Source organism: Xyrauchen texanus, chromosome 15 (assembly GCF_025860055.1).
Source record: "Xyrauchen texanus isolate HMW12.3.18 chromosome 15, RBS_HiC_50CHRs, whole genome shotgun sequence".
Classification (NCBI taxonomy): domain Eukaryota; kingdom Metazoa; phylum Chordata; class Actinopteri; order Cypriniformes; family Catostomidae; genus Xyrauchen; species Xyrauchen texanus.
Window position 1 is genome coordinate 17,960,006 of NC_068290.1, and position 26,260 is coordinate 17,986,265.

The following is a 26,260-nucleotide window of genomic DNA, read 5'->3' on the forward strand; positions in this document are numbered from 1 at the left end:
TTTTCATCATTATACATTTTTGCATTTGAAAAAGGTATTCATAGACAATGGGTCAAATGAATCCTTAACAACTTCTTTTAATGATGTTTAAATATGTCCCTTTTATTCAAGGTGAAGCACTCTTTAGAGACCCAAAATTTTGAGACCTCTGCAGGTCAGCGCAGATAAGAGCAGACAGCCCATTTCTCTGAGCTGCTCTCACTGCTGTCATTAATACATGCTCAATAAGCACTCAAGTCTGATGCGAACACAGATAGGGCTGGGAAGCCAGTGAATGTGTCCCTCTATTAATTAAATGACCTAAATGGATTTGGACTTAATTACTTCCCCTCAACTCACTCTGTAAAGCTCTACACATCACAGTCAGGCTACACAAATTCAGCTTCCAATAATGGTTTACAATTCTTGGCACAGTGATTCAAAGTGAAAGCCAGCTGAGATGCACGTCATCATAATCATATGAGTGCATGGACGTGACTTTTACATCAGCATGAACAGGAGGGACTAATTAACATCCATTTCAGATGTATCACTGAGGTTGCACCAGAATTATCGTCATGTGATGCGTTTGATACATGATCTATCCTGGCTTCACCCCATATGTAAAAGTTGTGACATTTGGCTGAATACACATTAAACTGTAGTATGCCAATCTGACATTAAATAAAGAATTTTCCTCAAACACAGAACTAGGCAGATAATCTTTTAAAGCCATACTGTATATTTTTATCTAATGGCGAATGAATATAAATCCCCATTAGAGACAAAAACAAAATAATGGTCTCTCCAGAAAATTACACTTTTCTCTATAGGTTCTAGTTCAATACCAACCAGAACTCTAATGCACACTTACTTTCAGTTTAAATTCCATGGTTTAAACTAAAAGAGAGATGCAGAAAGTAATAGTAGTTACCCATTGGGCAAAAAGTTTACTAGCTAATAACTTTTACTTATGAGACAGACACAAAGTGGTCTTCCTCAAAGAGATGCTTGACGACTCAAAGCTGAAGTACTCGCTGAGCTACATTCAGGACTGTTTTGAGTGTACTGACTGGCACATGTTCAGGGAGGCTGCAACATATGGCGATTCTACAAACTTGGAGGAATACACAGCATCAGTGACCAGCTACATCAGCAAGTGCATTGATGATGTCACTTTCTCCAAGACCATCACCACACGCTCCAACCAGAAGCCGTGGATGACTGCGGAGGTGCGCACGCTGCTGAGGACCCGAGACTCCGCCTTCAGAGCAGGCGATAAGGCAGCCCTAAGAACAGCTAGGGCCAAACTGTCCCGGGCCATCAGAGAGGCAAAGCGCGCACATGCCCAGAGAATCCACAGTCACTTCCAGTACAGCGGTGACACGCGGCGCATGTGGCAGGGCATCCAGGCCATCACCAACTACAGGACAACATCAGTTGCCTGTGACAATGATGCCTCCCTTCCAGATGCGCTGAACGACTTCTACGCTCGGTTTGAAGTGCAGAATGACGTGGTGGCGAGGAAGACCACCCCTCCTCCCAACGACCAGGTGCTCTGTCTTACCACGGCGGAAGTGAGGAAAACCCTACGTAGAGTCAACCCACGGAAGGCTGCTGGACCAGACAACATTCCTGGCAGAGTGCTCAGAGGATGTGCAGACCAGCTAGCAGATGTTCTTACCGACATCTTCAAAATCTCTCTGAGCAGCGCCGTCGTTCCAACGTGCTTCAAGGCCACCACCATCATCCCCATGCCAAAGAAGTCTTCAGTGTCCTGCCTCAACGACTACCGTCCTGTCGCACTCACACCAATCATCATGAAGTGCTTCGAGAGACTCGTCATGAGGCACATTAAGGCCCAGCAGCGTCTCTACTTTCTTCGAAGGCTGAGGAAAGCACATCTCCCACCCCCCATACTCACTACATTCTATAGAGGGACTATTGAGAGCATCCTGAGCAGCTGCATCACTGCCTGGCTTGGGACTTGCACAGTTTCGGACTGCAAAGCCCTGCAGAGGATAGTGAGGACAGCTGAGAGATCATCAGGGTCTCTATTCCCTCCATCAAAGACATTTACAAAAAACACTGTATCCGCAAAGCAACCAGCATTGTGGACGACCCCACACACCCCTCACACAAACTCTTTACCCTCCTGCCATCTGGCAAGAGGTACCGAAGCATTCGGTCCTCATGGCCAGACTGTGTAACAGCTTCTTCCCCCAAGTCCTCAATACTCAGAGACTGGTTTAACACACACACACGTGTCCTGAGTTGCACTTTAATTACTGTCACTTTATAACTGTCTGCTACCTCAATAACTGCTATGTGCATAGAACACTATCTCATAGTATGTTATGTTTTTAGAAACTGTCATCTTTTTACACTACTGTGTCTCTCACTGAGCCTATTGTCCTGTTCATTGTCAGAAATTTCTTGTATTGTCCCATACTTTTTGCACATGTTTGCACGTGCACTTTATATATATATATATATATATATATATATATATATATATATATATATATATATATATATATATATATATATATATATATATATATATATATATATATATATAGGTATTTTATTTAGTTGTGTAGTCTCATGTGGTCCTGTGTTTGTCCTATGTTGTTTTTATGTAGCACCATGGTCCTGGAGGAACGTTGTCTCGGTTCGCAGTGTACTGAACTAACTGTATATGGTTGAAACGACAATAAAAACCACTTGACTTGACTTGACTTGACTTCACTTGACTTATATCTCAGGACACTTTCCAAGGACTGGTAGCTGACAAAGAATTGAATGAGTCAAATTTAGAAACCTAAAATCCACATAAAAACTACCCATCAAAAGTCTGTTATAATTTATGAAATCCTCTTTCCCCTTTTTGAAAAAACAAATACATGGGACCACTAAAGAGCTTATATCACTTTTTTCCAGGAAGGCGGCATGTATAAATGTGTATGCATGTACGCCAACTGTTTGAGTCTCTCTCCTCTCATCAGTGTGCATTCATGTGGAGTTTGAAGTAATGTGGGGCACTGATGAGCAGACAGCTGTCGATATGAGACTAAACCCTGGCTTATCCTCTTCTTCCTCCATGGTGTCAGCACCAGCTCTCTGTTGGCTCAATGAGGGCTGGGCATTGGGTCCCGTGTGGGTCCTCTGTTAATGAGGCAGTGTTGTTGAAGCAGCAGGGAGGGAAGAGGTTGCTATTAAGTTTGAGGATGAGAAATCTTGAGCCCAGGATTGATTATCCGACATTCATTTGAATTTACCAACAGCTCCTTGGCTCACTGTGGGCTCTGCAGTTCCCTCCCTTTTCCAGCACTTATAAAATGCTTGCAGAGGCCAGATCAGACAACACTAAGGGGAAGAGAATGGCTGCTTTTTATGGCACACGACCAATGCGGTCGTATCAATTTTAAAAGATCTATATTCATTTATAGGCTGACTCTGTTTAACAAGTCTGGCTTTTATCGTTGATGGCCAAAGACACACTTGTGATAAAAATAAAACAATTAAAATTTTACACCGACAAATTAAAATTCCATCAGTGGTTTTATATGCCTGCTTAGACACATCATGTCAGTAAAGAAAGGAGAGAGAGAGAGAGAGAGAGAGGGAGAGAATGTTTCAGTGACAGAAAAAGAGAGAAACAATTTCTATATTCAAAAATGAGTTAGGCTGTCCATAATGTGATTCTCTTTGTCCCTTGTGACATGGTAAAAAAAGACACACTTCACTTCCTCTCTCTCCTTCCTCCTCCATTCTCTTCCACTCTGGGACACTTTCACACCCTGAGAAGCAGAAATTGAATGAGCCTCCCCTCTGTATACATGGCCCAACATAATAAAGTCTGGTGTCCCTGGGCTCCTCTGTCATTTCAAACACGATTAAGCACATTAGTGCTGTGGCTCTCCACGGCCCATTACCCAGCAACCCTGCTGTCAGGGACCCACAAGTAGCTAGGGCAGAGTCCAGACTCTCTCTCTCACAATACAATATATATTGAATATAGATTCTAGAATATTCAGAGTTCAAGAACTTCCCATAAATTTCCTCTGGTTCCCCCTTGTCCACAGACATCCCTTGTCTTGCCCATTTTCATGTTTCTATAGAAGAAAGGGTGTTTTTAGGATGTAAGAATGGCTCTAGACTGTCCCGTTACACATGCTGATCTTGAACTAGGAACCACTAATGACAGTGGCCAGGGGATGAGATAATATCCTCACCATGTTAAGTTTTCAAAGCAACAACAACTCAGTCTGGATAGACTGTTAAAAAACTAGATCGCTCCTCTTATACGAAGTTGTCTTAACTGAAAGCGTCCAATGCAACACACACAGATCTGACGCGCATTCTGTAGATGGACACCCTGTTATTTTATTTACAAATACCATATATGTGAATTGACAAATAAGTTCTTCTTATCCTCGGACATTTACATCAAAGCCAGCTTGCGATATCATACAGACATTGAAGGCGACTGTGTCAAGGAACACAAAACTCCATAGGATGTTATTAGGGAGAAACCAGGCTTCCCCTCCGGCTTATCAGCATGAATATAATGCCAATATTAGTTATCTATTGGGGCTTTTCCACTGCACGGTACGGCTCAACTAGACTCGCTTTTTGGGTGTTTTCCCCACTGTGTATAGTACCTGCTACTTTCTTAAGTACCACCTCGGTCAAGGTTCCAACTGTGCCGAGCTGATACTAAATGTGACGTCAAAATCCTGCAGATCACTGACTGGTCAGAAATAATTTATAAGCTAGATGGCAGGTTAGCATACCCTTGTGCGTTGTCGAGCTAACACGGTGATGTCCTCGTCTGTGCTTTGGTATATGATTTCCCTGTATTTTGTCTTGCTGACGTCAGCCTCTTTTGAAACAAAGTTTGTCATCTTGCTGTGAAAACAGCCACATGCAGAGAATCAAGAACACCATTCCTTCGATATCCTCCATTGCTCCTTTGTTGTGTGTTTGTGTCACGATTAAGATGATGCCTAAGAAGTAGAGGTGGCGCAGCAATGACGATCATCTTATAATCCCGCCCACGTTGAGGCTGCACTAAACTAAACATCCACCGTAACATGCAGTGGAAAAGTGCCATATGTGTATGATACATATGGGTTTAATTAGTAAACTGAGATGGTGACCAATGTTTAAACCAAAGGATTTTGAAAGAACTGTAAGATTAATAACTAAAAGTCTTTGTAGTCCTGAATTAACTCTGCAAGTGCACACAGATGCAGTTTCCCTTGTTATTTTGTTAATGAAGGCTTTAGTTGACAATTAATTTACTGTCTATGTATTCCATTTTAAGCGAGTATAGTCCATTCTATGATCAAGATGATGCAGGCAGAGGTCTGTGAGAGGCTTAGCAGTCCAGCTAGAAGCTTCTGGCAATTCATTTCCATCGTATGTCCAAGGTTCAGGCAGTGGCCAGTGAAGTATCCCATGTTTTACAGTTGGAGTTGGCAGCAGTTCATCCACTGTAAAGTCCATCGTAGTAGACTGACGTGATGTCTGGCTGGCACAGACTGCAGTCAGTAGTCATCATTCATCGACACAAAGCCCGGAGCTGGATCTGGCAGCCATACTTGTAAATAAAAAAAACTGTTATGCGCCATGTTTGTGGTCAGGCTACATAATAACATAGTTTGTTACGTTGTTGTTCAAGTCAGTTGAAATGCAGGCCAGTATACAATCTTGGATTAGCAACAAACCAGCAAGCGACCAGCTTGGACCAGCTAATGACCAGGTACAGATACCCTGTACCAAAACACAGTTACCAGTGGACTATTAGGTGGTCTTAAGATAGACTATTCACACGGGTTGAAGGCCCTGTCAGCAGATAAATAATTTATCAGTAGGCCCTTTCCCACTGGCAGTACTAAAGACCATTTTAAGTAATTTTCCCTGGGACAAATACTTTTTGTCACTTTCGCACCTAAGGAACTATAGTTCCTTGGAACCATTTTAGGAGGATTTTTAGCTCCTACTCTTGATTAGTTACTTTGGTGGAGTGTAGGGGCTGTGGGAGACTGAGGGAAGTGCTGCAGCTTGTGATTAGTTGAAAACCTATGATGCACAATGCATTGAGAAAGGAGAGGAGTCCACAGCTTCCATTTGTAAACAACTAGCTGCTAACCTGCCACTCAGAGGATTGCGCTATTTGTACAATTGACTTAACTGAACTAACATAAAACCAGGAAATTATACGAAGAGGATCACCCGTTTCAGATATGTGTGTGTGTCATAAAATCCAGTTTACATAAGTGAAGTATTGTTTGCCTGTTACTGTGTGGTAACTTGCATCAAGATGTATTTTTGAAGTAAATGAGTGAGTATTTCAGTACAATATTTTATGTTGAGTCACAAAAGCCTTTTGTAAAGGGGTTTTGATGGGCAAGGAGGATGACAATATAAATAATATTTTAATTATAAACTTAACTAAAAAGACAAAAACATACACACACACACAGGTGTCGGACAGCTGTCCGTAAATCTCTATCTCTGTCGCACTGCTGTCTTCGGTCGGCCTCTCGATGGCTAATTAGCTTGATTAGGGGCCGGGTGTGCAGAATCACGACCCGGCCTCCCACATTCTCTCAGGACGGGGAGCCCCCGGCACAACGTACACCCCCCACCCTGCCGGCAGGTCATCCCCGCCTTCCTGAATCTGGGAGGGGACAGGGGAGGGAAACAACAATAATTAAAAACACAGGGTAGGTGCCATGTTCAGTCAGCCTTTATCCATCTCGGAGGGGCCGCGTCGTGATTCCACACACCCGGCACCCTGCGCCCTGCCACACCTTTATTGTATAGGAATGTGTTGATAAATTGGTTTATAGTGATTTAAATATGGGGTCCACTAAATTCAGCATGTGCTGTGTGGTAGTCTAACTGCTCGTCTCATCTCTCACTATGGCTGCAGCACGTACAGCTCTCGCGCCCAGTTTGAACTGTAACCTGAAGACACACAGACTGCGTCCGAAAACGGGAAAATGCTGCCTTTGGGAGCTAAGGTAGGATGAAATAAGGTGCTTTTTAAATTGTTCAGAGAGCAGTTTCCTTTAGTGTTCCATTCATCCAAAAATGCTGTTGTTTAAACGATTAACTGATTAGCAGCTGCCTATGTTTTCGGATGCAGCCAAAGCTTCAGCCCAAAAAAAGGGTAACATACAATCCCGGCATCCTCCGTCGGTGTTGTTGATTTCATTGTTGCTATTGAATTTCATATCCCAACCACGTCAGTAGAAAAATGGTCAATACTAGATTATGTCACTAAGGTGGTAACTTTTGGCAATGCGAATGCAAAAGGGTAAAAGTCTCCTTGTGTGTTCCAATCCTCGTAAGAGTTCTCATCTAGAAAGTTACTAAAGGAAAAGTACCAGGACTGTAGGTCAGAAAGGGTCTAGTATATATTCTGACACTTCGTACTTTAATTATACCCTTCAACCTTTCAATTATGTGTTTTTCATACAAAGATTGAGCCTAATTACTGCTGAATCACAAATGCAGCGCCTTGGCATCCTAGCAGGAGAACATGTTTACATTTGAATTAAATCAGAATGTCCAACCGAATGCTTCTCACATGCACTGGAATAAAAAAGACATTACACTTTCAGACTATCAGGTGATGATGACCCTGCTGAAAAGATCAGTATTGTTTGTCACCAACATTTTGTGATTTGGATTCTGGTCTACATCATGGAATGCTGCTTTTGTTTGTGTCCCCAGGCTTCTTAACTAGCTTAACAAAGAGAGTTCTATGGTCAACTAGCATCACCAGGAAGCCAATGATGGTTGACCAGCATTGCTATTGACTTTCCACCACAAAGACAACATTGTTGGTTTCAGACTGCAGCCATGATATGTTGTTTACGGCAAAACAACTAATCAGTTTTACAGAACTGCCCCATGATATCGTCACATGATCCAGGGGTCACCTAAAAGGGGAAATGCACGTACACAGTAGCTGCTAACAACAGTGCTAACCTCAGCCCAGTTTTGTTTTTGATTCTACAGTATATCAATTAGGTCAGTATTCAGGTAGGAATTGCTCTAGCAGTCTTAAAAAAGCAAGATATTTCTGGCACAGTGTCTGTCTGTGCTTTAAACATGGATCCAAATGGCTTGCTCTCTGCCATCAGTCATTTTATTCGCCATCTCACAGGAGACACACGCACATGTGGACACACACGCACACACACAAGCCACTAATTAAATTTCCAGTGAGTGACCACCCTTTCTGTTGCTGGGCTAAATTAGAATTGGACTTAAGGAGTGTCAGGCAATTATTGAGGATCTTTCCCTGCACAACACATGGAGAGAAAGAGAAGACAGAGAAAGCTACTGCACATTTGACAGCACAAAGTTAAGAGGCTATTATCTTGCCTCATAAAATAGACACAATCTCCCTCATCCCAAGACACATATGTAAGTATCTACTCTAAACAATATCAGTGTACGATGGGATAAGAGCGGGAACTTTGTTAACCGTAGTAACCCAGAAAGACATTAAAATGTAAACAGTACCAGTCTGAGAGTCAGAGAGACTGAATAAAAAATAGCTGACAGATAGATAGACAACAAAAAACTTTAACAAGGGACAGTTATAGGGTCAGTGGAAATTCTGATATCTGTGTACAGGTATAGGGCCAAAATTTCATGAATTGTAAGAGTGCAATACACTTGATAATACAAGTTCAAATGTTACTGTGTAATCTGCAAGGTGTCATTTATATGCAGAATATCTTTGCATATTACTGGAGCTAAAACTAAGAAGGTCCCACTAACCTCAGACACACCCACAGATCAGTTTTCATCACTGTATGTAATTTATAATGCAGAATCTCAAATGTTTTTTGAGAAAAGTACAAATACTGTACTTATAATATATGAATAGGATGGAAGTAAAGTCTGTCCAAAAATTAACAAATATATTCTTTTAATTTGTTCAGAGTTGCATCCCACTAGAATAGTGATGTGAAGAACTGTGCTTCGATTAAAGGAACCAGAGGCATCTGGTGTCACATTGGAGTCTGATCTGTCAGTGAGAGGTCATGACCATCTCACTATCAATGCCAGTCAGCCAATCCCTGAGGGAAGAAAGGGATCTGCTATGGCCACAAGGGTTCTGCCTTCTTGACAAGGTCAGTCCATGGGAGGAACACCCTGGCAGGCTGAGCCGGGCTGAAACACTGCTTCTGCTGCGAGGAGAATGGAGTAAAAGGAGCAAAAACATTCCTCATCTCGTGCACCAATGACAATTCCTGCTCATCCCATTCCCCTCTGAAATTCCAAGAGGACAAGCTGTCAGGAAACATCAATGTCTGTCTTGATTAGCATGAGACTTGGCACATGATATGTCATTTCCTGCCTTGTCCTCAGACAGCACACCCATGGACCACCCACATAGTTTCTGATGTTGATATTGCACACAAAAATGGCAAGAGCTGGATGAACTTGAGTTCATATCTGTTGGGATGCCTTCAACACAGTGCCAGAGTCAGGGTCAGGAAGTACATTTTTTATCAGTCTGCCAGGATATAAAGTGGTGTTTTGCCACATGGCTTACTTAAAGGAACAGTTCAACAGAAGTTCTTGAATTAACAATATATTTTTTCTTGAATTTCTTATTATTTCTATCCTACCGTATGCCTTAGTACTTAGAATATGATGCACTAGCCACATGGAAAACTTTTATGATACTTTTGGGTCCGTTTTTATGCTTTAGAGTGAGGCACTATACACTGCCATTGTACTGAAAATTATTATAGAATCTAGGGCTGGGTATTGACACAGATTTCCCAATTCGATTCAGATTCACAAGCTCTCGATTAGATTCCGAACTTGATTTGATATCAATTCAAATGGTTACATTTGAATCTGTTAAAATGTCCATTTTGCTTACATACAAAATAAATTCTCTCTCAGCAAATGATTTTAATTATAAAGGAACATTCTAGGCAAACTTCTATGTACAATTTGAAATACTAATTTCAAAAATTATATTTTTTCATGAGTTTTTCAACAAATTTGTATTTCTTTAGCACATCCATGTGTGATTTTAATAAAATGTTTCTTTTTTTATCAACAACTGACTGTAAAATACAGAAAGGGTATTAAGAGAGAAAAAATTTAACAAAAATGTTACTCTAATCACGCAGTGAAAGGACCTCAGTGCTAATAACTTCTCCACTATACTATTCAATCACTAGTGAGTGAAATCTGAACATTTACCTACCAGTGGCTAAACTTAGACATTTTTAGTCACATTATGTGAGATTTGGTTGCACATGCGAGTGATTTACTTGCATTATAGAGGGTTGCACATAGAGTGAAAGATCAATCATGTGATTTGAGAATCGATATTGACATTGTTCAAACGAAGATCGTGATGCATTGGAAAAACAATATTTTTACCCAGCCCTAATAGAAATGTTTATTTGGATGAAATCTCTAAAAATAAAAAAAGTCCCACTAACCTCAGTACACTTCACATAACTGTCAAACAGCCCCTTCAAAAGCAAAGATATAGTGCCCCTAACCTAACCTAACCCAAACCATGTGTGGAAGCAATGCCCCCTTTTGGAGTTGGCACAACCACCTTTTGGAGTAACCCCACCCTCTTCTGGAGTAACCTGACCCTCTTTTGGAGGCCCCCATTTGGAGATCTCCAGCCTGCAGCTATACCTACTTTCACCATGCAGTGACTGACCTGCTGCCTTCTCAAAGACCAGGGTGTTCAGTCCTAATTATTGCTGATACCTTGTGAGAGATCATGATAACTCCACATGGTACAAGCAAATTGCAGCAATCACTCTACAGTGCCAAAGTAGTGGCTATGCTCCTGAAAAGCATCAAATAAACAATCAGCTAAACCGATGCTCGCTTTTGTCTCTACACATTTTTTCACTCATGCAGAGCTTGAAACACCATCACTGGCCAGACGTTGACCATGCATAAGAGAAAGATCCTTGCCAGACATAGCAGACAGGGGCTGAGCGGATCGATACAAGAGCTGCTGAGACTCTCCTTTGTCTCCAAGCCAGGCAGACTTCAAAGACGGCAACAGCATTAGCGGAGTGGTACTGATCCATCCCCAGCTTGTGTCCCCTTTCATCAGTCCTCAGCACCACTGTGGCACACATTAATTTTGCAAATCAGTCATTTAGAGAGGAGAAAATCAATTCCTCCTTTCTTTCCTCAGAAATGACCTGACAGCAACCTCCTCAAACAAAAGCACAAGATTATGCAGCCTACCTTCAAAATGTCTAACTTTCTTCACAGACTTTCAAAATTATGAATGTAAAATTTAGTGTTTTCTTGATCCCTCTCCTTTCTACCCCTCTCTCATTAATATTTAAGGTTTTTATTTAGAGGCATTACCTGTCTGTATTGACAGAAATTGGAGCCGTCATTCCCTGGCGGGCATTATAATTGGAGGGTGAAGTGTATGTGGCGGTGGAGAGGAGGAAGCAAAACATGTTTTTTCCTCAACATTTTTATGCGCTGGTCTATTTTTATTATTCATTCTGGTTCTTCAAAAAACCCACAGCCCAGGGACTGCTAGAGTCATCAAGTATACACATATAGGCTCTGAGGAGCATTCCCGGCGGAGTGCGGGTAGTGGGTGGTTATGTGCAGGGGTAAATGAGGAGTTTGGGAGGGGGAACTGGAAGAGTCTTTCACAAAGAAATGCAGTGTAGTCTATCAAATGCTGCCCAACACACTCTCTCTATCAAACCAAGCACAGCATGAAACCATTCCTATTAGAGAGATGGAGAAAGAGAGAGGAAGAAAGAGAGGGCGAGAGAGAGCAGCTCTAAACTCAAAAGGAGACATCAGGATACCAAAAAGGCATACATGACAGTATTGCAACATACTTAATTACAATAAACACTGCACAGACCTGTAAAGCTGAGCACATTTATTTGTTATAATAAGGGCCTGTATTAAAATGACATCACAATATGTGAAAATGGTATTCTGTGTTGCATGCAAATGATAGCCAATAAAACTAACAAAAGTAACATTTATTTCTACATTAATTTATTTCTGCATAAAATGTGTTAATTCTCCTCAAAATAGGTTAACCTAGAATAAAACTAAACAAAAGAAAGAAAGAAAGGAGAAAGACAGAAAGAAAAGATAAGTTAAAAAGTTGTTTCAGAACTCTTTAACAGACAGTATGTAATGTTCCCATGTGTCTCTATATGGACAGTTCTGCACCAACAGGATGCGCAGAGATGGTGTGTGTGTGTGAGTGAGAGAGAAAGACCCTCCGGGTGTACGACATACTGAGCTCAGCGCCTCTGTGCCTGGTGAAGAGGATTTTGGAGGTTGAGTTTCTTTACAGCACACTGATACTCATCGGCAATACACACACACAAAAAACACACACACAGCGCAGAAGACTTGTGTCATTTCAGGATGGTTAGTTTCCTGTGACAGTTCTGTACCCAGTTGCTATGTTTCAGTGTTAAGAATCCCATCTCACATGGGCTCACACACAAATAGCTCTGGGTGTTGTTATCATATTTCTCTGACTATTGCATTATGTTATTTACATATTTTTACACAAGATCCCTTGCTGTTAGAAAGGAAGAAAAAAAGAAAGAAAGAAAATCAGTGTTCCAGTCTCTTCTTTAGAAGATTAAACTCTTCATCAAACTGTCCTCTGCTCAGCAATCTAATACAGCGCACACACACAGAACTTGTAACAAACCCTATTTACACTCTCTCAGAAATCACTGTATTAGGTTTGTTGTTAAGTGGACACTCAGACTCAGACACAAAGCGACAAGCGAAAAATTAAATTTCTTCCATGGTTTCTGAGTACCAGCCATGACCACCAGCGTGCATATGTGTGTTTATTTGCTTCAGCAGTGGACAGTTTGATGAGAAGTGTTATGTAACAAGACATTTTGTTGGTTGCTTGCTTTGTATTTATGTTGTTTTGTGCTGAGTAGCTCTGCCCACAATTAAATTAATTATCCATGGGTCCATAATCCATCTCAACGTAGCTGTACATTAGACATCAAACATGTTCTAAATGGCTGTGATTTTGTCACTTCAGTTTTGGTTGACATAATGGATGGTTAGGAACCATTGCTTCAATATGATGCCTGTACAAATAGAAGTCCCTTCTTTCAGAGCCAAAATAGAGTTTGTTTACTCTACAACATGCATGTGATTTCAGTGATTTGGACCGTGGCATGATTGCTGGTGACTACTTGTTTGACTAGCCTTAAAATATAGTTTTGTATGATCCCATTGTTTTGAGACTTTAAAGCTCAAGCGTGTAATTTCTGCACCACTAGCATCACCAAATGGAACTGCAAAAACAGTTACCATTTTCAAACAGATTTCAGTAAACCCAGATGTCCAGCAAAGAAAGGGGCAGTTAACTGAATTGCCTTGAAGGGATAGTACTCCCAAAAGTGAAAATTCTCTCATCATCACTTACCCATCCCAGATGTGTATGATTTTATCTTCTGCAGAACACAAATGAATATTTTCAGAGGAGTATCTCAGCTCTGTAGGTCCTCATCATGCAAGTGAATGGTGACCGACCAGAATTTTGAATCTTCAAAAATCACATAAAGGCAAAATAAAAGTAATACATAAGAATTCTGAGGTTATATCAATGAATTTTGAAGTGATACGATAGGTGTGGGTGAGAAACATATAAATATATATATAAAAAAATTATATAAATCTCCATCTTTGACCAGCCCAGACCAGTAGGTAGCATTATGCTTGAAGAATGCAAATTGCCAAAAAACAATAGAAGAATGTCAATGTGGAGATTTACGGTAAAAAAGGACTTAAATATCTGTTTCTCACCCACACCCATTGTATCACTTCTAAAGATATAGATTTCACCACTTGAGTTATATGGATTAATTTAATGCTTGTGATTTTTGGAGATTCAACATTCTGGTCATCATTCACTTGTATTGTAAGGACCCACGGAGCTGATATATTCTTCTAAAATCTTCATTTGTGTTCATATCTGCGATGGCATAAGAGTGCATAAATTATGAGAGAATTGTAATTTTTAGGTGAACTATCCCCTTTAAAAGGACTTTGGCGTAAGGGTGTTTGGTATTGTGTCTGTGAGACCACCTCATGTTGCATTCACCAGTCTTTTCTCATTCAGTTCTTGCTGGAAGAGTATATTACCAGACCAGCATTGACAGAGTTCTCAAAGGCTTAGACCACACAGCACACACACCACAGTTGTGCAGGGGACCCCTGTGGGATGGGTCACTTGGCCACATGGTTGAACAAGGTCAATTGCCCCCTAATATACACAGTCAGCAGTTCAACAACATCTTGAAAGCTACAGTGTCAGCTTTATGCAAAACAACCAGTTATTTTCATTGATCAGAAATTAAATTAAGCAGTTATGTGATCTGTGAGAATTACATGAGTATAGATCGAACACAAACCTAATTTCGACTGAAATCTTAATAGATTTAGATTCCTGCATGATATCTCTCATGATAAAATGCCTGCTGGTGGCACTGCATTGAATCTGCTTAACTAGAAAACATTATGGGGTAGCACCTGGTCAGGAGTGCATGTGTGTAATTGTTTGAGGCATATCAAACCAAACAATTACACACATGTAATCAAATGCTGAATGACAGTTTCCTATGCTCTTCCAATGAAATAATCCCACATGTAAGCCTAATCTCAATATCCAACACTTAATCTCAATCCCTGTCCTGATTAAATGATCATACACATCTGGGATGTGTAAGATCAGTTTCTCAATGGTTTAGAAACCACTTTAATTAAGCCTCCGGTCATCATGGCCTCTCCCTGTTTTCAATTTATACTTATATTGCTATAAAGCCATTTCTCCTCTATGATCAGTTAATTACCTAGACCAAGCTTGTATAATTGCACTTAAACAGAGCTACTAAGGGGTCTGAGGCATGTATGTTTAAAGGAATAGTCATGATTCACTCACCCTTAGTTCATTCAAACCTGGATTTGGTTAGAGAACATGTGTGAACCAAAGCCATTATGCATCAATGACATCAAACCTGTTCCCAAATGTCTTCAAGCACCTAGCTTGAATTTGCCCAAGCACGAATGAGATCTGAGAGCTACTTTGGAGGGCAAGACTTTCTGAGAATAATGATTCTCCGATTTTGGTCAGTTTCTCATTCAAAGCTATCATATGGCTTCATAAGACTTGAATTACTGCCCAAAAACCATACAGACAAATGTAAAGTGCTTTTTTGTTTTAGGAGCTAGCCAACCCCTTTACAAGTGTGTAAATGTTAACAATTTAAACTTATGGGTGAACCATTAAGCACTAAAGTTGAAGTATGTAATTTCTGTGCCACTAGTCGCACAAACAGAATTGCAAAAACTCACTCTAAATTCTTCCATTGGACACCCGAACAAATACTCACACCCCAAACTCGCATCATTGATTAAGCCAATGTCACAGAGCCAGAGTGTTAACACTTTTCTAGAAAATCATCCTTCTATCCTATATTAAGATTTAATAATATATATTATTTTATATAATATTTTAACATCCAAAAATTAAACACTTAAACTTTTTACGTTTTGATATACTACTAAAAGTTACTAAACTCCAAACTAAGAGGAACGGTGTATGTTAATGCGTTTTGAGTGTGTCTGCATAAAAGAGAAAAAGAGTGTGTATTTAACGTCCTTGTTGTGATGTCATTAAGCGTGTGTGTGTGTGTGTGTGTGTGTGTGTGTGTGTGTGTGTGTGTGTGTGTGTGTGTGATAAAAGCACTTTGCTTGTCAGATTCTAGATTCTCATTAGTCTGAGCAAGAGGCAGTGAGAGCCATTACTCTTCTGCCTCACTGACATGTGTGGGGTTTTTTTTGTGCATGTCTGTGTGTTTGCGTGAGAGAGAGGGCACAAGCCACTAAAGAGCAGAATCCCTCTGAACAGAGTCATCCAAACGAAATCAATCCATAAAGGCAGTTAGGCAGTGTCTGGTCACGACTGGGGTTTTAGTAGTGGCACCAGAAGTCTTATATACACACACACACATACACACACACACATGCTGCTCGTCTAAACACAGCCAGCACTTTTAAGACATCTCGATTTATAATGGTTTAGACTCTACCAGCATATCGTTGTAACACGAAACTTACCGCAAACACACAGAAACTCAGTACGTACATTAGACTGACACAGATAAAAGCTTGGGAGGCCCGTATCCCACAGCCACCAACATCATTTACGGGCCTCAGATACAGCTCTCCCCAGAGTGAGTTTGGAGACATCAGCTCTTGCACTAGACAGAACCGAGAGCTTATTTCCATTGCAACAGGTTTTTAGAATTGTACGAGTGGCGACATCAGCCTGGAATTGGAATACTACAGGGATAAACAGAAAGTATTTTTTTCTACTGGCCCAGTTGGCAAGTATTTCAGATATTTACCTTTCCTAGAAACATTTGCAGTAGCTTTATGAGTAAAATGAAAAATGTGTTTGCAACATATTCTGAAATGAAGTGCCATTTTGATAGTTCACCCAAAAGTTAAAATTACCCTCATATTGTTGCCAAACCCATATTACTTAATTTATTTCAGTGGGACACAAAATAAATATTAGTTAGAATGACATTGCTTAATCACCATTCCATTTCATTGCATTTAATTCTTTCCAAACATTGCAACTGAATGGTGATTGAGGCTGTCATTTTGTCAATATTTGAGTGAACTATCCCTTTAAAATTTCTTCACAAGAAACAATTACAACAAATAACATAGTTTTGAATGTTAAAACACTGTATTTTTCATACAGAATCAAATTAAAAACAGTTTTTATATGTGTCCCAGCATTCTTTTCTATGCAATTGTGTTCTGTCTATCTGTGTTTAAATGCAAAATCCTGTCCTAGTTACTGTATACACACCGTCTTTGTCTGCTTACTAGGTGGCTGTCTGCTTTCTCAACGGCAGTTCTATACAGAAACAAACTAAATTGACAATATAAATGGATCACTTGTACGATTGGGCAAGTGACAGTTCCATCAAATGGACCAAAACTCACTCAACCTGACCCCAGGCCATCCTTATAGTCAAGTTCTGGATTATGAAGCACAAAGAAAAAGGGGAAGTTGGCTGGTATGGGGAGACCAAATAATAGGAGCAACAGATCGATGAGAAGGAATAAATAGAAAGAATGAGAAATGGAGATGGGGCTTGTGCAGTGCTGTGGTTAGAATGAGAGTCTATTTAGGGTCTTTGTGGAGACTGCTTATATTCATCCTCTGTTGAGTCAAGAGCAGACTGCTCTGAGACTCTGAGACATTCCCAGACTCTCAGGTGTGATGGCTAGATATTTCAGACAGTAAATATGGTACAGGAACCTGCCAGACGTAATACTTCTTTACAAATCAAGCAGTTAATATGGTATTGGAGAGCCCCACGGATGAAGTCCTCTGTGTCCAGAGCTAATTAAACAGTGAGAAGGAGGGGACAGGAGCACTTGAGAAATACTCAGATCTCTAGAGTGCTTGTCACATCAACAGATCAAAGATCTGAATCTTCCACAACACCCCTTCAGGCAAAGAGGGACCAATAGATGAAACAAAAATGGTCTGTTGAACTTGCTGTGAGAGCAGCGTGTGTTACATATTCTTCTGTGGCACACTGTAAAGCCAATTATATTTTCTATTTAAAATGTCAGATGTGCAACCGTGTTACTTCAGGGTTTCTTGGCACTACTGAGTGGAATGCAGGGACAGAATAAAAGTGGTGTTTAAAAAGCAATTTTGAAACTTTCAAACTGCTGCGTTTTTATGATAGATGTTACTTGCTTTGTGTTTATTAACACAAAAAGCACCAAAACATACAGTTTAACATAGTACTTTTTTATTTAATTTTTTGGTCATGTACCATGGTAGTACACTGGCATTTTTTGAAGTCCCATGGACTATCATGATATTTTGATGGTACATGTTCAAAAACCATGCAAATAGCATGGTATATGAACATTGAAATTAATCAGTGTGATGGCATTCAGTGGCACAAGTACTTGGACACTTATGGGGCTTTTCCATTGCACGGTACGACTCTGCTCGACTCTGCTCGACTCTGCTCGACTCTGCTCGACTCTGCTCGACTCTGCTCGACTCTGCTCGACTCTGCTCGACATTAGTGGGTTTTCCACAGTGGATAGTACCTGGTACTTTTTTTAGTACCACCTCAGTAGAGGTTCCAAGCGAGCCGAGCCGATACTAAGTGTGACGTCAAATCCCTGCAGATCACTGATTGCTCAGAGAGAATCGTCACTAACAGCATCACTGGATTTTCGACACGGGACATCAACCCACTAGTTTTAAAGTTAGCTTAAGCAATCACAGCATCATTTGTTCACGTGACTTTCGAATTGTAAAAAGAAATGGCTGTGTGCAAAACCATGCCATGGTCAATAAACGAGGTGCAGAAGTTCCTCTCGTTAGCGACAAAATAAATGACACAAAATGAAAAAGTCTTTCAGGAAGTGTGGCCACACAGCTGAGACATGGCTACCACCGGACCTAAAACAGTGCAGGGAAAAGAAGAAAAAAAAAAACTTAAGAGACTACAGAACCATCAAGGAAAAGTGGTAGCGGTTCGACCAAATGGATGCTATCTAGATCAGCGAGCAATGGAAGGGACAGTGCCCTCTATACTCTGCTTGAAAGCTTCACTTTATTTAGTTGACCAGCTACTGGAAAGCTTGCTTCTAAAATAACCAAGACAATTCACCTGTTACACTTGTGTAAAATCACCATGCAACAACTGCTTTATGCAGTACAATGAGCAAGTAGCTAACAGCTAGCGGTCGTGTTATTGTTTATTGTTTTGTGTCACGTTTAAGATGATGTCATGGCAGTTCAGGTGGCGCAACTATGACGATCAGCCTATAATCCCACCCACGTTGAGGCGGCACTAAACAGCAGTGGAAAAGTAAGCTCAGAAAAGTAAAGCGAGTAGAGTTGAGTCGAACCGTAACGTAATGTGCAGTGGAAAAGTGCCATTAAGCCACCCTTACAATTTTATGAATTTCATTGCATAGATACATCCGCAAACAAAAGATGCAAGACCTTTTCTCAGAACTAACCTGACATTTCATCGCAATTCTTGCAATAAATGCTCCCAAGGAAATGTTTAGTGGTTGTATGAAGTCCCCTCATGTTCAAGCATTTTTCCTAATAGTGCAACCACAGGTGTAGTTCATCACATTAAGTACAGCGACAAGTGTGACAAAATACCTTTGGTCTTCATATTTTACAATATATCTATTGCTTTACAAGTGATTTTATCATCAGCAGATGTGGCTGTCTCACACTGACGTCCAAAGTTAAAAAAGAGGGTGGGCATTAAACATCCATAGGTCTGGTTATGCCTCAAAATAGAATTAATTCATCTTTTGCCAATTATTTTGGACCCATGGCCAGGGCCAATCCTAAAAATAAAATGCTATGTTTTACTTTGCTTATTGGTGGAAATGTCTCAGATTAATCAGATATCAAATATCTCAATATCTATAGAAGTCTGATATATATTTTTTTTAAGAAAAAATGAATAATAATGGCTACATTTATCCACGGTCCAGGTTCAAGGATTAAACCTTTATCAAAGCAGTACTGTGACTGAAGCAGAATGCCAATGGATGCATCACACTTTACCTGCTGCAAGATTTAACATTACATTAAACAGAATGAGAATGTGTGTCCACGGTCCAGCTCACTCACACTGGCTCCATGAATATTGTAATGTGACCCCCAAGGCATAAACGCTGTGTCTGTGAGAGGAGTGAAGGGCTGTCTGCCATGCTGAGCTCAACGGCTAGCCTGGCCACATGGATACCGCTCCATGCAAGATTCATTCAGATTTCTGAATCATTCTGACAGAGAAAGGACTGGTGAAACCATGTCATTGAGGCCCAGAGGCCTGAAAGAGAGTCTGTATCTATGTGTGTGTGGATGAATGCGATTGCGAGTGCCCTTGCATGTTGTGCAATTGAAGATAGAATGACAGAGGAGAGATAAGAAGAGGGCAGACGGTATGAGTGATTCACCGTGTCTCTATCGTACAATTGTCAGATGAGAGGGTGTGAATGTCTCGCACTCAGGCTAGAACTCTTTATGAATAAAACCCACTTCTTCATGTCTAATATGCACATTAATCATGAGCTTCCAGCAGCTGTTCTGAACCTCATCTAACTCTTTTGTTAGCACTTTAAGGGCATTTTACACAATATTCAATCAGCAGCAATCCTAACACAAGTGTCAAAAGTACCACGATATTACCATGGTTGTTTGGACATGGTAATATCAAGGTGCATGGTCAAATTCAAGGGTACTACCATGATACTATTTAAAAAACATAAATACCATGGTCTATCAATGTAGTAATTATTCAGCATGATGATATACAGTGACCCCCCCCAAAGTATTTGTAAATACTTAAATATTGTATTGCATATTGCAATGAATTTATAGCCAGGCCCATATGAAACTCCATAGTGCATAGAATTAAAAGACACTGAAACAATGAGTATTATATTCTATTCAATGTTCTTTGACCACATAAAAGGTAAAGTGCCATTTGATTGGGTGTGTAAAATGACCTCTGATTGGTCAATGGCATGTGGTAGATGCAAAAACGAAACTTTTTATTTTGATCAATTTGTGCTACTAGCACTCATGCACAACAAAGCGGCAATATTTTCATGCAGCCACATCCATTCTGCTGCCTGCCATCTCTCTCCAATTGAAAAAATAAAATTGGTAAAATGCGGTTACTGCGTACTAGGTAAAACATCCCTTACACAGTATCATTCTGTTTTCAAGCAGAATTACAAAATGGTTTATGGTTTAAAATGATAAATGATTGATTAGTTACCCAATGGCAAATTAATAATGTAGTACTCTGAGGTAGTTAACAGATTTTACATAATCTCTCTCACGTTCTGTGTTCAGTAACTGAACACAAAGCACTCCACCTTTCTTACACGTGTCCTCACACCCTTCTCTCCACAGCTCAATTTGCGGTATCAGTGCTGCCATCTAACCCTCAGCTGGCATCTGAAATGGCATCTCGCCTCGATTCCACTGCATTCAATGGAGACCAGCAGGAGCTGAGCATGGTATCCGTAGGAGGAGGGTGGAACATTCAGCTAAATACATTTATCTCTTGTTGGCAGTTTTTCAAGCCTGTAGCTGAGGCAAGATCGTACCAGAGCATGTGCTAGCACTCTCCTCATGGGCCGATACACACAAGTATACAAATCTGTGAATGTTTGTGGTATGTGTGTGCTTTGGGAGACAGGATATCTATGATACAGCTTTTTTCTAGGAAAGGAGTGTGAGACAAAGCACAGCATGAAGCCAGACACAAATCAAGTAGTAAGGGGTTGAAAAAAAAAAAAAAAAGTGACAGATGAAAAAAGATATCAACCAATCAGAGAAGTTGGCAGTTCCTCAGAAAAGTCAACAGAGTATGAAACATTTCTACATTGGGTAGAAAGTAGGGATGGGTATATTGGTCATTTTGTCTACTCGAGTACTCTAATTATTGGGGCAATTAAATGTTCATTAATGTATATATAATAACATGTCTGACAAACGTCTAGGGCTGCTGCATTGTGTCTTGTTGTTCCAGCGTATCATCTATTCATTATTACAGGCCGTTATAAAATATGTTGCAAAATGTACAAAAAATAATCAAAATATAATGCATCATATTTTGTCATTATGTGAAGATTCGCTGCCCAACTGAAAGAATGTGCACAATGCGCACCTCACTGTTCTTCCTTCAGGTTACCGTAGTAATGTTAGTAAGTGCGCACCATTTTTTTTAGTGACTGTCTGAACTGTCTATTTTGAAATAACAGGAGATGCATAACCATTGCGTTTTTAATATGCATGATAATTTGAAGTTCAGTTTTGAAGATGCTGCACTGTGTTTCATTCAGCTACGCTCTGTCTAGCTGTTTGACACACTCGCCTGCTGTATATGCGCTGCTTCAGCACATTGAGTTCACTGCTACACGAGCCTGGGGTGTGTCCCCAAATGTTCAATCTTGTGAGGGAAGTGCGATGCTCTGTATTGTTGTTGCTGTGTTTCATGAAACATTCCGTTCAATTCGGAGAGTCTGAATCTCCACCTTTCAACTGGGGAAAGTACAACGGAATGACATGTCGGACTTGGAATCTTCATTCATTTAGTTGAGATGCAGGTGTGTGTTACATCATGCAGGGCAGGGAGGTTTACAGTCAATTATAAACATTCACTTTTATTACATAATATCCAGTAACGAGTAAGAGTCCTTACATTAAATGATAATAAAACGTGTTTAGCAAATGTTTTACAGAGACAGGTGTTCAAAACATGGTTACACTCTTTTGACTATCATAACGATAGCATTGCAGCGTCGTATCAGTTTGGTTACTATGAGACATCTCTGACAATCAAATGTACCCCTCAAAATCACAACATAATCAATCTCAAAATTAAAAATAAGCTCCCTCTTTGACACATGTGTTTAATTGTCAGGTAATTGTCACTGGATTACGAATTAAGTGAAAAGTCACATCATGCATGATCGATCATTGCTGCCACGTCTGAGTACCAGAGTACTCGTGCTCATCCCTAGTAGAAAGTGACACAGGTTTTTATTTCTATGGTAGAATGTGAGCCAGGTTCTTTTGGATGGGGATGAAAGTAAGACAGGTTCTACTGCATGGGGTAGAAAGTGAAACAGGTTCTTCTGCATGGGGTAGATTGTGAGACAGGATCTTCTGCGTAGGCTAGAGAGTGAGCCAGATCCAAATCCAATTCCATGTGATAGTAATGTTGATTACTGTCAAGCTCAAATAATTACATAAAAGAACCAGAAAAGAACCATTAAATGTAGTCCATATGGGGGGCCTGGGTAGCTCAGCAAGTAAAGATGCTGACTACCACCCCTGGAGTCACGAGATCAAATCCAGGGCATGCTGAGTGACTCCAGCCAGGTCTCCTAAGCAACCAAATTGGCCCAGTTGCTAGGGAGGGTAGAGTCACATGGGGTAACCTCCTCATGTTCCCTATAATGTGGTTCACTCTCGATGGGGCGCATGGTTAATTGTGCGTGGATGGTGTGAAGCCTCCACACGTGCTATGTCTCTGAGGTAATGCGCTCTACAAGCCGCGTGATAAGATGCATTTGTTGGCGGTCTCAGACACGGAGGCAACTGATATTCGTCCTCTGCTACCTAGATTGAGGCAGGTCACTAGGCCACCACGAGGACTTAGAGTGCATTAGGAGTTGGGCATTCCAAATTGGGGAGAAAAAGGGGATGAAAAAAGTGTAGTCCATATGACTTGTGCATTTTATTATCTTGAAGACACTATAGTTTTTGAAAATTATTTTGAATGAATAAATATACAGTCTGCATTCACAGTGCACTGCACTAACTGAGAACTGCTTTGTTGAAAACATAGCACATGCAGGGCTGGTGATGTACTGCTATTTTTTTGCTTTCAGAACAGCAGATACTATATGGATTATGGCCCTGCGAGGCCCTGGGGCACTAGCTTCCTGGAGCCCCCCCTCTAACAGTCTTACTGAGCAGCACTGCAGACCACATTCAAGAGCAGCTCCTGGTTATAGTTAAATTTTTTAACTGAAATATATTATTTATGTATAATACAATTCTATAGTAACTGTGATTTAAAAGTGAACTGATATCCTATTACTGTACAACTTAAGTAAACAAAAAAATAGATCAGATGTCCAGATACAAGCTGCAAAAAGATTTGCAAAGAGAACTGGCTTTTCTATTAAAGATTTTCACCAGATTACTGTTAATGTTGCTGTACCATTAGCCAGTAGACTAGTTAACAATACATTTTTATTAATATGCACTACCATTCAAAAGTTTAGGGTCACTTACACATTCATTATTTTTTTTTCTTCTTCACATTTTAGAATAATAGTAAAGTCATCACAACTATGTAATAATAGAAATAGAAATAGAAATATTGCAATTATGCTGTGACTAAAAAAATAAAATAAAAACTGTGTTATATTTTAGCATCTTCAATGTGGCCACACTTTGCCTAGATTTTGCAGACATGTACTCTTGACATTTTCTCAACCCACCTTCTTGAGGTATCACCCTGGGATGCTTTTTAAACAGTATTGAAGGAGTTCCCATCTGTGTTGGGCACTTATTGGCTGCTTTTCTTTATTATTTGGTCGAAGTCATCCATTTCAAAAACCTTTTTTTTTAATACAATTTTTGTTTTATAATGAAATAAGTCAATATGGTAGCACAATTATATTTTTGTCGACAAAATTAATTTCAAACATTTAAGCACATGCCTTCAGATCAAAATGTTTTTAAGATCATGAGAAACTTTTAAACGTAGTGTATATAGATATATGATATATATATATATATATATATATACACATATACATACATATATATACATATATATACACACACACTGTCAAAAACACACGGCATCCCTGTTTATTTACTACACACACACACACACACACACACACACACACACACACACACACACACATACATACATATATTATATATATACATATATATGTGTGTATATGTATGTATATATATATATATATATGTATGTATATATATATATATATATATATATATATACACACACACACACACATACATACATACACACACACATTTAATCTTGCCTTGTGTATACACATATATATATCGAAAAAGGGTTTAGTGTTGATGTTGCTTTGTGTGCTAGGTTCACGTTGATATCCATACCAATGCAAATTGCAGGCCTGTCTCTTTTCTGTGTGGTTGTGAATGCCTAAATGAGGCGTGTGAGAGACATCCAGGATTGACAGACCTGATCCTGGATCAGCAGTAGATGAATCCCGACGGATGTATCACATCTGAAGATCAATAACTCACTTAATGCTATTCTGTTGCTGAATAACAATGGGCCGTGAGAAAGCTTTTCACTCACCACCTCCCGGCTGATACCTGCCACAGAACATAATTACTTGAGAGCGCACACATGCTGGTCGGTTCTGGGTGTTACATTTCTGAAATGCTGTCTCAGTAAAGGGCATATGATCTTGCCGCCTGGAACGTGGCAGCACAATGATGCCCACTACTGCCTCAGGTCAATGCTAGTGAACCAAAACATGCTGCATCCTTGAATGAAGCAATTAATGTTAAAATGTTGTATTCTATGTTGCATGTGTGTGATAGCTAATAAAACTTAACAGTAAAATGAATGTATCAATATATATATATATATATATATATATATATATATATATATATATATATATATATATATATATATATATATATATAGCATACTCACACTAAGCCTATGGTTTTTAACATCTTTAAAATCTTTCATGAACTCTAAATCTCATAAATCTGACCTTTTTTAATTCTCTGTTATTGTGGGTATGTGTGGGTTTGCGCAATACAGTCTATATTATTTAAAGTTAGTGTATCAGTGTGATAATCCTATGGTTGCCCATCACTGGTTATGGCAAGACAGGCGGAGGAGTAGCAATGTGAATTACAGATGTAAGTCAAATATTAGTGTGAGTGAGTGAGTGTGTGTGTGTGTGTTGGGTATCTATCAGGATTACAGAAACAAGGCATGTGTGACTCTGGAGGATATAATTCTGTGAGTCTGAGTGCTGCTACAGGGTTACCCCTCCTTGGAGCCATCTGCTTCTTACTGCCTGTTAGTCTCAGGGCACTGAATCTCATAACTCAAACAGGCCCAAGGGGGCACACACACACACACACACACACACACACACACACACACACACACACACACACACACACACACACACACACACACACACACACACACACACTCATGTTGTGTTTCCATGTTTTATGGGGACTTTCCATAGACATAATGGTTTTTATACTGTACAAACTTTATATTCTATCCCCTAAACCTAACCCTACCCTAAACCTAACCCTCACAGAAAACTTTCTGCATTTTTACATTTTCAAAAACATAATTTAGTATGATTTATAAGCTGTTTTCCTCATGGGGACCGACAAAATGTCCCCACAAGGTCAAAAATTTCGGGTTTTACTATCCTTATGGGGACATTTGGTCCCCACAAAGTGATAAATACACGCACACATACACACATACACACACACACGCACACACAGACACACACACACACACACACACACACACACACACACACACACACA

The 26,260-nt window shown here is 40.0% G+C and overlaps 1 protein-coding gene across 5 annotated transcripts in view; it reads right to left on the reverse strand.

Annotated features, from left to right (window-relative positions):
• LOC127655705 (semaphorin-6D-like) overlaps nt 1-26,260 on the reverse strand; it is a 204,289-nt gene that overhangs the window by 71,655 nt on the left and 106,374 nt on the right. The gene's annotated exons all lie outside the window — the stretch shown is intronic.